This window comes from Bos taurus, chromosome 5 (genome assembly GCF_002263795.3).
Source record: "Bos taurus isolate L1 Dominette 01449 registration number 42190680 breed Hereford chromosome 5, ARS-UCD2.0, whole genome shotgun sequence".
Taxonomy (NCBI): Eukaryota; Metazoa; Chordata; class Mammalia; order Artiodactyla; family Bovidae; genus Bos; species Bos taurus.
In genome coordinates this window covers 8986300-9002435 of record NC_037332.1, presented here as the reverse complement: position 1 = coordinate 9002435, position 16136 = coordinate 8986300, and the positions used below count along the sequence as shown (strand labels likewise).

At 40.7% G+C, this 16136-nt stretch overlaps 1 protein-coding gene and 1 long non-coding RNA gene across 10 annotated transcripts in view; one reads left to right on the top strand and one right to left on the bottom strand.

The window, feature by feature from the left end:
* LOC104972334 (uncharacterized) overlaps positions 1–15742 on the top strand; it is a 43904-nt gene extending 28162 nt beyond the window's left edge. The window contains exon 4 of the long non-coding RNA XR_806500.4: positions 607–15742. This is a non-coding gene — a long non-coding RNA (uncharacterized lncRNA). The remainder of the gene's footprint in view (positions 1–606) is intronic.
* The window catches only part of SYT1 (synaptotagmin 1), a 608923-nt gene that overhangs the window by 47769 nt on the left and 545018 nt on the right, over positions 1–16136 (bottom strand).

Here is a 16136-nt window from a genome sequence, read left to right as displayed (position 1 = left end):
CAGAAGTTTTTAATAATTGCATTTAGGAAAAAAGAGCCAATTACTAAAGGAAAGTTTATCATCTGGGATGTATTGTTAAAGGAATTTTTGCCAAATGAATATTTCTGTGAACCAACTTATGAGTTTGAGAGAAAAACTGTATTGACCTCTGAAACAATACATGGATTCTTTAGCTTCAAGTCTTATTGCTACCAAAATTAAGAGGAACAGTATAATTTCTACCATCAATGGATTCATCTATTATTCTTTTCTGGGGATTTGTAACTTATTTTCCCAGATTTCATCATTATGTGGCCAATTTAGAGAACAGTATGATTGGGTGCTTCAAGGATTTAAAGCTTGATGATGATGAAAAGTTTCTTTTGTCAGTTCTGCTTCTATAAAAAACACTCAGGCATTTCAAAATGATTTTTGAAATGGTCTGACAATATAGGCAATTAAAAAACACAAAGTTAATTCTTTCCATCCTCCAACTGTAAGACATTATTAGAAATGAAAGTGGCCGGAGTAGAAAAGAAGGAAAAAAATTTTTTAGAGAGACATCCTTTTTTCTTTCTTTTATTTTTCTCCTTATCAATGCAAATGTTCATGTTTTCATCTCTGTAGGAATTTTTCCTCACTGCATTCCACAAGCCCAGAGAAACTCGCTGGAACTCATACAAAACCCTCTCCTGCTGCCATATTAGGAATCAAAATGTGTAGCAGAACCCTACTGCCAAGTCGAGATAATCAACAGGGAATGTCTGTGCCTTCAAGCCAAATGAGTGCGGAGAAATGATCAAGGCAGCAAAATAAATAATAAAACAGCACTGGCTTTAGATTGTGGTCTTGTTATATCCCACTCACTAATAAAGCTGTGCTGGAAATTTCTGTACCTCTTGGCTAGTCAAGTACCAGAGTCTAGTTCTGCCTCATTTTCCTGTGGATACAATACACTCTAGGTCACAAGTGTAGCAAAATGAGATAATGTATCTCTGTCTTGTTAACTGCATCAAAAAATTGTTGTGGTCTGCACACCTCCTAAATCTTCTACCTTAATACCAAACTGATTCTGCAGTACTTTAAGTTTTAGATTTTTCTTTTGCCAACTTTTGGAAAGGGCCTCTCAGTATGTGGAAGTTACCAGGAAACGATCCAGCTATCGCTTTCACTCCAACTGAAGCTGGTTGTGAGATAAGTAGTGTCTTCCTAACTTATACCCAGCACTTGGTCTATCACATACTTGACTGGAAATAAATGTTTAATTAATACATGTGACAAATTAAGAGCTGCTTCAAATCACAGCACAGTGGTTCTGGGATCCTAGTGAGGGACAGGATGGGGATTATATAGTGAGGGCTGAGCAATCATCTAGTGAATTAAACAGAGTATTGTGGAACGAACTGCCTGCTTTATGAACACAGTAATGATTACACCTGGTAACGTAATGCTAGTACGATGAGAAACTTGACCTTGCGACCACATTTCAGAAGTTTTAAAGGAGGCAGGTGTAAGAAGTGAGGAGATCAGAGAACAGAAGCTTTCATAAATCAAGACAATAGATAACAGGAGTCTGGGTGAGAGCAAAATTGTAGACTCAGGATGAAGCAAAGAATTCAGAGCTATTACAATGTAATTTGTGTGCTGTGACTCCCTGGGAAATTATAATTATCAGAGAAATAATAGACCCTTGGTCAAATTGCCTCTGGTCATATTACCTGGATGAGAAAAAGAAAATAACAAAGGGGGAAAAAAGTGGTCTAGAACATTTGAAGGTACAGGGACAAACCAACAAAAATGCTTTCCTTGTATGATTCTCGCGTGCCATAGTTTACAAGATTTCCCTGGATCTTGTCTCATTTGACACTTTGTGAAGTCTGCAAGGAGGACCTCCTTACTCCCTTAAGCCAAGTGAGGGCACAGGTTGAATCAATTCTGCTAAATAACTTGCCCAAATTCTCCGTAAGACTGTGCACTAGATCTCAAGTCCTTTCTCAAACTCCCACTAATGCCAACCTAAGATGTTGTTGGTGCCTTCTGGGGGTTCCTCCTTTCCTTCGCGATGAGACTTAGTAACAGCTCCCCAGTTTGTTTGTTTGGTTGTCAGCCTTCCATTTGAGCAATCTGTAATAGTTGCGGGAGCCCACAGCTTGGCTTTAGGGAGGTAAAGCTCTGCCCTGAATGGACAGAGAGATGGGGGTGGAATGCCTTTTGTTAGGAGGACTGGGAAATGATGCCCAGATGCCCGGGCTGCTGCTGCCATCTCCTGTTCAGAGTGTTCACCCAGATCTGCCCTAACACATGTTTCAGAAAAGGCAATGGCAACCCACTCCAGGACTCTTGCCTGGAGAATGCCAGGGATGGGGTAGCCTGGTGGGCTGCCGTCTATGGGGTTGCACAGAGTCGGACACGACTGAAGCGACTTAGCAGCAGCAGCAACACATATTTGCTGTAAATCCGAGTGCCATATCCAGGTCCATCTGATTCCAGGTGAGGCTCAGGAATATTCCTCCCTGCCTTTGAGGGTCCCTATTCAACCTGTTCTGGAGGCTGTGACTTCTGGTGGCCAGCACTGGAAGGTGGTGAGAACAGGATGAAGGGAGTGAAGGCTATTGTTTGCAGGAAGAGGGAGCGGGAAGAAGAGGTCTGCGAGGTGGAGACGTGGTCAAAGATGGAGGCAAGGAAGACGGCAAGGTGCATCTACTCTGACTGTCTTGCGTGACCCATCACTGCAACGGAAACCTCTGTGCCGGCCACGTGCAAGAGAGGCGAGGGAGCACAGAAAATCGGGTCCGCTCCTGATTTCAGGAGCAGTCATCAAAGGAGCCTCAGATGAAGCTGACCTGTCCAGATAAATCGCTTATGTGAATTCTGGTTGTATATCTCACCATCCACCGAGGCTTGGAAATAACTCACAGATGAATTCAGCTTTTTTGCTCCTGAGGCTGTAGCGTAGATTCTTAAAGGATCTGGTGAGACGCATGGCCAGAATATCTGCAGAGGCTAATGCTATGAGGGTATAGAGTATGTTTTGGGGCCAAGTGTAGCATAATATGGGCTTCCCTGGTGGCTCAGCAATAAAGAATCTGCCTGCAATGAAGGAGCCACAGGAGACGTGGGTTCGATCCCTGGGTCAGGAAGATCTCCTGGAGAGGGGAATGGCTTACTCACTCCAGTATTCTTGCCTGGAGAATCCCATGGACAGAAGAGCCTGGTGGGCTACAGTCCACCAGGTTGTCAGAGAGTCAGATATGACTGAGGCAACTTAGCTCGTTTGCATGTAGCATAGTATAAATTTGATTCTTGCTCAGAAGTGACCACTTAACAGTACTATTTCTAGGGTTTCATTTTTTAAGGAGAGTAGAATGAATTTTATGAAGATCAACCATTATAATTTAGCCTGCCATTCATGGGAATTTCATAGGCAATGTAAGGCCTCCAACCAGACAGAGGGCTATTAGACTGCTCCTGTATTTGATAAATTAGCTTTATTGGGACCCATAGTTTTGCTTTTACCCTGTAAGATCTGTACTCAGAGGTGAAGTCCCTTTGCAGTGTTGTTATCTTGCTTATCCTTGGAGGTCTGGCTTAGTTCCAATTTTAAGAGTAAAATGGATTCTGAGGCCCATTTATAAAATACGACTCAGCTTCATATATTTAAAGAAAACATACGGATTAAACAACATTTTCAGACACACTGGTTGGAAAATTTCTCAGGTGGCGTGGTTCCTGTAATCAAGAAACTTCTACAATTGTTATTCCCAAATGGCAGCCTTTCTGGTGGGCTTACTAAAAACAAATTGCTGAGCCCCACTCACAGATGCAGTAGATACTGGGTGGGGTCTGAGGATTTGCCTCTCTAACAACTTCTAGCTGTTGTTGATGCTGCTGGGCCTGGGACCACAGTTTGAGACTCACACATGTTTTTTATCAGCCTCTTCCCACCTCTTTATTTCTTCATCTCTGGATCATAACCATAGTCATTTGGGCCTGTTATGGGCTGAATTAGGTTCCCCCAGTTCATATTGTTGAGGACTTAACCCCTAGTAGTACCCCAGAATGTGACTGTATTTGGTGATGGGGTCTTTAAATAGGGAACTAAGATTAAAACAAGGGTGGGCCTCATCCAATCGAAGGCCATCATAGAGAAACGCTGACCTGTGCTGAGCGCCTGCGTTGTGTTCAGTTCACGTCTGACTCTTCGCAAGCCCACGGACTATAGTCTGCCAGGTTCCTTTGTCCGTGGTCTTTCTCAAGCAAGAATACTGGAGGGGGTTGCCGTTTCCTCCTGCAGGGGATCTTCTTAGGCCCGGAGACTGACCCCGTGTCTCCTGTGTCTCTTGCACTGGCAGGCAGGTTCTTTATCACTGAGCCCCCTGGGCGGCCCTGGCCTTTCCCAAGGAGGAGGGAATTCTGCCCACAGACTGCCTGCGGATTTTTGAGCTGCAGCATCAACTCTGCCCTGGTTCTCCAGCGTCCTGCCTACCCTGACAACCTTGAAAATTTCCTGTGAGTCAGTTACTTAAATTTTCTTTCTCTTTACACACACGTATCCATCCTACTGGTTCTGTTCCTCTGGAGCAGAGGTCTGCAACCCTTGGTACCAGCCTGTTAGGAACCAGGCCACACAGCAGGAGGTAAGCAGCAGGCAAGCAAGTAGGCGAGCAAGCTAAGCTCTCCATCACTCACATTACTGCCTGAACCATCCCCTCCTCTCCCACCCACCGTCCTTAGAAAAATTGCCTTCCACGAAACTGGTCCCTGGTGCCAAAAAGGTTGGGGACCGCTGCTCTGGAGTACCTTCATACAAGGTTTCACTCGCATTCAAGTTCTGGTTGAAGACTGAGGGTGAATCTTTTCGTAGGAGTATTTTTCGGGATACATAAAGCACTAGGAAAATGGAGCTTGCTGGCTTTCCCTGTGTCTACCTATCCCCTATCGCTTTTTATGATCGTCTGTTCGGATATGTTGAAGATTTATGATGTATGGGGATTGCTGTGTGCTCAAGAAGAGAACCTAACGGGCCCTCCGTCATGGGGACCATACTTTGCGTTGCTTTTTTAATAGTCTTTTTTGTGGTCAGTGTTATAAAAAAAACTCTCCCCCAAGTCTGACTGCTGCTTGGGACTGTGGTTTAACTGCAAGGGCTAATTCAGGCCCTTAATATGCAGGGGAGTCACGTGGAATTTCCTTGGAGTATTCAGAATGCTTTACAAATGTGTCAGCATGAGTGGCTATGGTATCTTATTACCTTCATTTTGACTTTTCCCTAAGTCCTGCCTCACACACTGAGGATTTAATGAGCTTTCACAGAGATGTCTACATCAAAACAGCCCTCGCGGAGCCATAAGCTTTACTGAGCTTGCGTGTCTCATCTTCTATTGTGGTTTTTTTCCCCTGCCTCCGGCATCCATGTGATTGAACTTAGGGGGATATTTAAGTTTGCAGCACAGAGGAGACACCTGTGAAAATCTGCCTTTTGAGGCTGCCCATCCTAGAGGGGTGTTTCTTGGGCTGCCTTGTTTTCAAGTTTGCCTCGTGAACAGAAATTAGAGCTTTCAGAATGGCTCAAACTTGAAACCCAGGCTTTATCTCCCAAAGCTGGAAACCCTGAGCTTGAGCTGAGGCTGGAAGGAAAGCTCACAACGTGTTGAGATGGCGGCACCTACTGGTCAAGTGTGGTACGGCAGCTTGCGGGAGGCGCGGTCTTGAGGCTGCCCAGAAGCTGGTCCCTGCGGGGGCTGTGTGTAGCGGTTGTGGACGCTTTCCATGGGAGGAATGCTTACTCTCTGAGCTCGCGAGGGCTCGAACGACCCAAGCTGGAGGGTCAGTCAGTGTCAGAGGGTTCTCTGAAGGGCTTGGTGCTTCTGATAGTGCCACAGCACTCGTCTGCAAACAGTGCTGTGAGTATGTACTAGTCCACCTTTTTCTTTCTTCCTAAAAAGCTTGCGACTTCATTATTATTTTTATTTTTTTACGATGTAATTATTTTTAATGTCTAGCTTCCATGAGGTAATCTCCTGAGGAGCAAAATACAATTGAAGAGTAAAATGCTTCTCACAGGACTCTCCTAGACGGCAAAGGCACTTGGAAAAGACAGGCATTCTGGAGTGGAAGGATGGGCCACCCTGGGTTTTTCCCCCCACAGGCTTTATCATCAGGAGATTTATATTACTAGCTTCATGAATGTCAAGTGAAACTGTTACAGGAATATTATAGCAATTCTTGATATGTGGTCTATATGGAAACTGATAATTGACTGCTAGTTAACAGAGTTCTTTCAAGCTAACCACCAGTGTTACATTTGCTTATGTTTGACTTCTTAAAGCATTTTGATACAGTATAATAACAATACAAAGCAGATGAGCCAAGCGGCATTAGAACCATCTTCTAGACGTGGTAACAGACACAAGAAACTGAAGAGGTTTACTGAAGGTCACGTTGTTAGGGCTGGCACCCAGGTGACATGTCCCTAACTGCTACCGTGGTGCTTCTCAGACGTGCTGGGGTGATGGCATGCATCCCTAGATTATTATGATGTCGTCTAAAGGGGTGGATGAACATATAAGGAAGTCCTACTTTTGGCTTAGAGGCTCTTCTGGGTTCGCGAATGGGCTTCACAAAAACCAAATACACTGGGGTGTTCTACAGCTGCACGGCAGTGACGCGGACAACAGTGAGTTAGGAAAGGTGGATAAGTGGCACCTGCCTTTCCACACTGTGCCTTTGGTCTCAAACCTGGTCTCGAGCATTAGATGGTCACCTGTCAGATGGCCTGGTTACCTGCAGATAAGCTGTACCGAGGTGATGAAAATGGCCTCAAAGTTCCAGAGCCCTGATTTCTGGCCCTGACCTTCCTGCAAGCACCTATCCTCTGTGTGTTTCTTTGCTTTGTGAAAAATTGAAAACCCTGCCTCCCATCTTCACTCTGGTACTTTTTGCCCGGCACACTCTGTACAAAGTACAGTTGGTAAGGGGATTAATGTAATGATGTGGAATGGCCCAGAAGTTCTAGAAGGAAGGAAAGGAAACTTGTTTTGCAGGCAGCAGGAGTCTCCTGTGTGCTGGGCATCATGCTTGCTCTGGATATGTAGCATTTCATTTAGATCATCAATGATAGCCAGGAGGTGTAGCTGTTTGTTGCGATGGGGAAGTCATGGCTCAGCTGGGTTCTTTGCCTCAGGTCCCCAGGCCTGCTTCTCTCTCCCATGTCACACTGTGTCTGGAAACCTTAAGGAGGATCAGGCCTAGGGGAAGGAGGTTAGAGTGGGGACTCTGAAGACGATGGAAGGTCTTACTAGTGTGTTTGAAGTGAGGCTCAAGAATAGGAGGGAAGGTGGGGGACTAGGTATGTTCCACTCATCTTGGCTTTAGAGAGGAGGGTACTCGAACTCTTTGCTTTCATTTGAGTCATTGTGGTTTGTCCGGCTGTACGTAAATGTGGCGAAAGGTAAAGCTTCTCTTAAGACCTTGTTCTTTTGGATATAATAATTAGCTTAAAATGTATTCCTCAAGAAAAGCAGAGGGAGGGCAAACATCCTTTATTTCATTGGTTCTCATTACTGTCAACACCAGCATCTGCTGGGAGACTTGTGTGAAATGCAAATTCTTGAGCTCCACTCCAGAGCGCTGTGGTTGGGTGTTGGGACCAGCAATCTGTATTTTAACCAGATCGCCAGATGATTCTGAATTAATGCCCAAGTTTGAGAACCACTTCTCTACTCTGTAATATCTACTACCTGAGAATTTTAGTCTTTACTTATCTATACGTGAAAAGGTGCCTTTAAAAACAAATCATCAGCAATCATCAAATGTGCTTGCTAAGACTTAATTTATTTCTCTCCTGGTATGTAATGGAAGATAAGTGCAATACTAGGAACTGTCTGGTTATCAGAAATAAAGCCAGTGAAGGTTTTTCCCTTCCTGGCAATATAGTTGAACACTTTAATTCTAGACAAAATACACCTTCTAAATATAACGTTACATCTGAATTTTTACTTTATTTTTTATCTTATTTTCTTTGAAATTATCTCCTGAAGACAATAATTGAATTTTTAAAAAGCCAAAAATTATTCAGATAACCACAGATCACTTGTTTCAATGTCCTATGACAAAATTCACTTAAAAGATAACAATATCAAAAATACTTCTAAAAAGATTAAAGAAAGGATCAATATTTCTTCTATTTCTGTCCTATCCTAATCCCCTAAGACAAGAAATATCTTTGAAATTATAAGATTCTGGGTTTGCAAGATTTCAAAGGAGACCAATCTTGGTGGTACTGGACTGTGTGCTGATGTTGCCAGCACTGAGTAGGTAGGCAGAAACACAGCCTACCATGGCTTAATCTACATGATGAGCTGGACGGTGGTTTGTAGTAAAGGTCTGGAGAGAGACCAGCTAAAAGGGCTGTGACAGAAATATGAAGGGAATCACTGTGAAACATAAAAAATTGCCTTTCTGACTCTTCCAATATCAAGTTATCCCTTCTATTCAAACTCCACTGTTTATAAAACATGCCCATCCTATATACTTATACCTTTTTTTTTTGGAAATACTAATTTAGATAAGTTCTCCCAGAAAACTTTTCTCGTCCATAAATCCTATTTGTGTTTTGATAAGTTTGTTATTGATGAAACTTTACACATGCTGATTTATAACAGACATTAACATCGATGCAATCATGTTTTAAAATCTGTTTTATTCTTGGCTTCTGGAGTAGAGGGACCACCTTTCATTAGATATTTTGTTCAGTGGATATGTACTGTCCCCTATCACATTGCACCATAAATAAGGCATTAAGACATATGTGCTTTTGATCCCTGTCACAAGGAAAATTGTTAAGTTGGCTGACAATACAAAGCCAGGATGAGTTAAGAGGCAAGTTAAGAATTGAACACCGTAACACAAATGGTTTTTTTAAGACAGTACTTGCTGAAAAGCCACATCTATTATTGAATACAAGATAATGATTGCTGTGAACTTGGAGTGTAGTTCTTAGTATTCTATCCACCTAAAGTGTGAAATTCCCTCAGTAACATTTGAACAGATTTCCCCTGCTAGTTCAGAGGAGCTCAGCCTCTGTTGTAGCAAGGGCCCTGCTATCCCCTGGTTCTCCTGTTCTGCGGGTCAGACTGACCTTGCATAGTGATTGCTTTCTGAGGCATAATAAATGACAAATGGAATACAATTGATAGTAACAGGGAAAATACTTCGTATTTAGAAATCAATTAGGTCAACTTTCAACTTTAAACAGCAACTCAGCATCTAATGTTTGCAGTATTAAGGTAACTTGACCTCATCCAGTTATAAGGTTAAAAAATTCACCGTGATTTTCCGAGACCCCCAAACTTGAGAGATTTCAATTCTACATCGTCATATAGAATTTACAGTTGCTAATGGAAAATACTGTGTAGGTTTTTCCTATATTGGAAACTGTTGGGATTATAACATCACATAGATGTATAAAAAGATCCTGATATAACATATAAACCATCCTGATATATTTCTCTACGAATCATATCCCCCACCCTACCTCATGTTGAAGATTTAAGACAATGGTGTATTTGATCTAAAATAATGATAAAGAAAACCATTACTTGAGATGTTTGGAGGACCAACTGGAACCTCCCTAGTACCAGGCCGTCGTCATCTTACTGCAGGGAGGAAGGAAGGACACCGCCTCCAGTTTTGGCCCTTTCTGCAGACCCTTTCCTCAGTAGCAAGCAGAGCAATGTTCAACATTGCAGGTCTCCCCACTGTCCTCTTTTCCTCGAGAACCCTTTTGTGGCCAGCTCCCCAGTGCCACGGGATGCAAGCAAACACTGTCCCAAAGTTTCGTAGCTCCTGCAAGAACTGGCTCCTGCCTGCCTCTCAGACTTAATTCCCTTCGTGCTCTCAGGGGGGTGCCAAGGTCCAGTCACACCAGCCTTCCAGATAGTCCTCAAATATACAGCATTCCTTCCCATCTCAGGAACTTGGCACTTTCCTTGTTGCTTGGAAAACTTTCTTCCAGAGTTTCAAACGTCTCTGTTCGCCAGAGTGGTCAGCCCTCTGCAGTCACCTTCTAAATTATTCTGTAGGCTGTTTCCTTAGCATTTAATGGTATCACAAATTATCTTACTTTTCTTTGGTTTCGTTTAATTATCTCTATTTCGTTTATTATCTCTCCCTACTAGAATGTAAGTCCTTGTGGGTGAATGATCATGTTAACTTGTCTAATCCCTGTATCTCTATAATAGTGCCTGCCACTAAATAAATGCTCAGTAAGTATTTGACACAGACTGTCTGAAAAATACTAGTTTTTGATCAAGCCACACAAAGTATTTGAGCTACAATTTTCTCCATTCAATCTGTGATTATATCTCTTAGCCTGGATATATATGAATTCATAAAACTTCTATTCTTTGAGCTCTATCTCATTCTTAATCAGAAAAAGAATTTAATTTCATTTTGTATAAGATTAGTATCAACTGGGGAAATTAAAGTCATTGCTTCCCGTGACCTTTAGCCAGTGAGACTGGGTATCTACATTTTAAAAATCTAAGGTGGCTATGTACGTAAAGGATTGAGAAAGACTGGAATAATAGCTTAATATTTAGATATTTAATCTTTACTTTAAAATGCTATAAAATGATCAAATATATCCTCCTATCATGTATTTAAGTAAAAAAAAAAAAAACAGCAAGTATCAATTTAGGGCAGAAATCACATCAACCAACCTTCCTCTAGTAGGGTAACCTAGCCATCATTACAGAGATTCTTTACTGTTACCTGGAAATCTTTAGATCCTATGAAGTGTTAGACATAATAAATACCTCACTTTCTAAAGTATTAAAAGATTTATAGAAATGATTATAAATTATATTCCTAGATATAGTAACCAATTTAGTGTACGAAGTATTGAGTATTTTGCAGCCATAATATAACAAAGATTATCAATGGTTGACTGGGTAGACTATAAAAGTCTCCCTGAATTTAGTACTAAGGATTAATTTAGGAAAACCTGGATACTTGCTTTCTTTACTTGAATTTAGTACTAAGGATTAATTTAGGAAAACCTGGATACTTGCTTTCTTTACTAAGTGTGGCATAGTAACAAAAATCAAGTTTACCAAAAGTTATTTTATTTTTGATATGATATGCATCAACGTAAATTGTTTTCCTCCCCATTGGTATGTTTCCTGTATCTTTTCTCCTTTCATTATATTGAGTAAAGTGTATACTATACATAGGAGAAGAAATTTCTTTCACTTCATGAATTAAAGACTACTTTTGAAGTCTATAATAAATGTGAAGCTCTCTGCTTCACTAATTAAACAACTAACCCATTCAGAGGAACTTTTGTAGTATAGACATGATTGATTGATGTCTTTTCTATAACTAGTCTTCTCTACATCTTTTTCCTGTCTACTCAGTTTGACAACTGTGTTTAATGCCTATTTTGTATTAGGTCTTTTAAAATAATCTTGGCATTAAGAAATGCTATAAAAAACTGATGCTGCTGCTGCTAAGTCGCTTCAGTCGTGTCCGACTCTGTGCGACCCCATAGATGGCAGCCCACCAGGCTCCCCCATCCCTGGGATTCTCCAGGTGAGAACACTGGAGTGGGTTGCCATTTCCTTCTCCAAAGCAGGAAAGTGAAAAGTGAAAGTGAAGTTGCTCAGTCGTGTCCGACTCTTAGCAACCCATGGACAGCAGCCTACCAGGCTCCACGGGATTACCAGGCAAGAGTACTGGAGTGGGGTGCCATTGCTGTCTCCTATAAAAAAACTGAGTGGTGTGTAAATAGTTTTTAAACATTAGAGTTATCATGAAATTAATCTATTGAATCTTAATTCTACTGATAATTACGGAGCTAATTTAATGTAGACAGGCTAATCCATTTAATAACTAAATACACTCAACAGCAAAACAGCTCTATTGTGTAGATACGTCATTGGTAAGATGAAATTTATGGTCCAGGTGTTTTAGCATTTGAATAAGAGGAAAAATATATCATCTGTTTTAAAATGATGCAGTAGAAATCTGTTTTGATTAAGTCTAGTTAGGTATTACAGTTTATTGATGTGGGCTGAAACAAGTTTTCTTTGGCATATGCCAAACAGATCGATTCCTATCCCAATAGTCAAGCATGTAATATGTAAATGTAATATGCATGTAAATGTAATAATTGTGAAAAATATTAACTCTGATAGGAGATGTTAGAATAAAGGGTGAGTTATATGTCATTAATTTCTGATAGGTATTGATCTTGAGTTTAAATGGGTTCATATTTGGATACTGAATCATGCTGCAGACTCTTCTATTATATATAATTCACGTTAATACCTAGCTATAGACCCCTGGCATTTACTAGGTCCTTATCACCCAGCCATCTGGGCTATGTCAACAGTTCATGTATCTGTCTGATTTTAAATAATACATGTGACCAGATGTAGTGCATGAGTGTGAACTGCAGATAATATTGCTTCTCTGGTCAGCCCCTGCTAGAGCTTTCAGTTTAGTCAGAGAGAGGGGACACATTGGCATGGCGGTTGTTTCTGCCCCTCACGCTCCCGGACGCAGACACGTTACCTGACAACACAGAGATGGCACGGTGTGGCCGAGGGTCAGTGTCGGCGAGGGCTTCCCTGGTGGCTCAGCTGGTGAGGCGTCTGCCTGCAGTGCAGGAGACCTGGGTTCCATCCATGGGTTTGGAAGATCCCCTGGAGAAGGGAACGGCTACCCACTCCAGTACTTTGGCCTGGAGAATTCCCGTATCAGAGAGGGATGGGGTGGGGAAGGATGGAGACTGACAGATGTCTAAAGAAGTGCTTTCAGGATTGTCTCTCCGGACAGGGTCAAACTAGATATCCTCAGATTTCTTTAACTGGAGAGACCAATCTTGACTAAACTGACTCATTTATGTACATCAGATAAACATATATGTACATACATGTTTTATGTGCATCATTATACCAACTTACATAGGTTTGCCTCTCTTGATATTCTTTCTCTACTCTTTTTCTTCTTTATACTTCAAATACTTCAAGTACATTGTATGTTACAAGTAGGGTCATGTGGGGCGTAAAGAATTACCCTCCATCTTCCGGTCTTCATTTGCTGTAAGTTGTGAATATATTCTCACTTATGTATTAACAGTCAGCATTATTTGCTGTGTTCTTAAAATCTTTGTGCAGCTGATAGCTTTACTATAAATTATGGGCTCTATATCATTATTCTATATCATCATTTTCCTATTGCATGTAGTTTTCCCACAATGGCGAAAAGTGATGTGGTTTTTATGGATATGTGAGAAAGACAAAGGGATGTTTTAGAAAATGGTTTGTAACTATTTTTCAAATTGTTGTCCACAAGTGCATCCCCATGGAAACTTGCCTATTTTGGGTATTTCAAACGTACATTTTTAAAAAGATTGAGAATGTGGCAGCCATGGAGATAGTCTCATGAAACAATATCTAAACGGTTCCTTTTATGGAGAAACAAACATGATTAATAGCATATTGTTATGTCTCGTGTCTGCTGATCCCTGCTCATTCTCCAAAGAGCATTATTTCTGCGGTGACACATGCTGATCATGTGGTGTGGATGTGGCACATTTGGAGAAGAATTTACAGTGTATACAAATTGCAGAGCTTTCAACAGTGGATTGATATTTGCCACATAGCTTACAAAATTGCTGTAGTGATGGCCTCGTTTTTATTCATGACATGTAGCATTTGGCCCATTGTCTCCCAAACCTAGCAGGAAGTTTTGAGCTTCTTGGTATTTTAAGATTCCTTGACTTCTTATCACAACAAATCAGCCACCCCAGATAAAAATAAATCCATCTATTTCTTTCCCTCATTTTCCTGACTGGTGTAATCATGTGTAATTCTTACTGTCTACTCAAAACTGTCGGGGGATCAGCTAAAGATTCTATTTTCAGTGGTTATAAAAGATAATATCTTTTCTTTGCTCTTGGCAACATCTTTTCCACATTTAGAAAACAATGAAAATGGGCCATGTTAGCTCTTGGCCATCATCCTAATACATGCTTTGGAGTTAATGACCTATGGACTGTCTCATTCTTTATTAAACTAGAGTTTTGCATTCTTAGGGGGCTTTCCAAAATTTCTGAGCACTGACTCCAGTGTCCTCCGATGTACACATTTCAGAACTGGGAAGGAATTTTCTTTTCAATTTATTTTTTTATTGAAGGATAATTGCTTTATAGAATTTTGCTGTTTTCTGTCCAACCTCAACATGAATCAGCCATCGGTATACATACATCCCCTCCTGAAAACTTCTTTTACTGTTTGTTTTCAAAAAACACTTTTGTCCTTTGTTTTGTGTTATATATTGTGAAGTTGGTGTTTCTTAGAGGGTGATTCTTCAAGACTTTGCATCAGAATAACCAGGAGTTGTTATATGCAGATACCTGAGTCTCTGTCCCAGAGATGCAGAGTCAGAATCACTGGGGTGGGTCTGGGCACCCGCATTTTTAACCACTATCCCTGGAGATTCTATAATAACACATCCTCCTGATAGAATACAACTGTTTAACCTCTGTGCCTAGGGGCTGTAACTGATCTTGAAAGTAACGACTATCACCTTGCTCCAGGTGACATAATTTGCAGTGGACGGCTTGAGTGAAGCCCATGAAAGACTGAATTCAACTTAGAGAGTTTGGCAATCAAGCTAAATATCCTTGGAAACTTCCAGAGTTACATTTAGAATTGTGTCCCATGATACGTGCTGGAAGTGAGACTTGAAACTCTTCAACCATGAAGATGAGGTGGCAGCATTGTGTGGTGAGATAGCACAGGAAACCTGAATATAAACACGAAGCTGGGGTGCAGGTGGAATGACGATCACAGAGCCAGATGAGCGTGGCTTCCAGCTCTGTCTCCATAATAGTGAACAGTTACTTAAGTTCTTAAAGTTTTAGCTTCCTCATCTGCAAAATGATGAGAGTGCTTATTTTCCCACAGGAATGCTGTGAGGATTAGACCAGCTATTCTCTGTGCTACAGAGAATAGTGTAGCACAGTGTCTGACTCTTATCAAGCATTTAGCAAATGGCAGTATTTTACATTATTTAAGTGTGCTAAAAATGTTCTTCATTTCCATGGGCTGTCTAATTTAATGTAGGACTCACTAGATCTATCAGAGGACACATTACTGGGAAAAGTATAAATACCTTGTACTAGAATTTTTATAGTGGGGTATCATCAGTTCAGCATCTTTATACAGAACTATGGTTGACTATTGTGTTGTTGAAAGATGTGTTGCTATAACATATTCTGTAATTTATTGAAAATATGGCTTGAGCCAGGACTGATATTTCCATACCTTAATTTCTTGCCAGGGTGTGAAATGTGAATGAGAATAACCTATTTACACAATTCTGTTGCAAGTAGACAGTCATGGAGAATAATGGGACAAATGGGATAATTTGACTTATTAAATATTTTTTATAAACATGGTATAACTAGCTTTCAGGTAGCATGAATACACATCCCTAATAGCATTCAAAAATGAGTTCCTTAGGAGTTTGTTAAACAGCAAGAGTTAGGTATGTCACAGGCTTAGCAGATGGAGACAGAAATCGTGTATATAAAATCATGAGTATCATGTCCTTTGTATAATTTTTATGATTTGTGCTAGAAACTGGGATTTGAAGTATCTGTTTAAGTTTTCTGTGAATAGAAAGAATATAAAAACCCTTTTTAGAAATTTCTACCACTACATGGTTTCAAGCATACAATCCTTCCCCTGAAATCAGTAGTTTTTTTTTTTTTTTGAAGGAAGACAGTGATGTGTATATGTTGGAGAGAAAAAAGACATAAGTAAAGTGTTGAAAGATGTTGACTAAGGAACTGGAAAAATGTTGCAAGTACACTGCAGGTCCTTTCAGGCCCAGCTCCATCTATTGCCCACCTCCCCCGCAGCTACATGCAAACATGGGTGAGTATTTACACAACATAGTAGAAGAAAAAGTGTGTACTGGATGTAGAGGATCTTTTGTTTTAATGTAACAAAATGACATTAACTATTAATGAGAACTTAATGGTGAGATGTTGAAGATTTTGGATTAAATACATCACCTAAAAATGCTCTTATTATAAACAACTTCTTAAGAAAAGGGTTAAAATATATCCCCTTAATAGTATG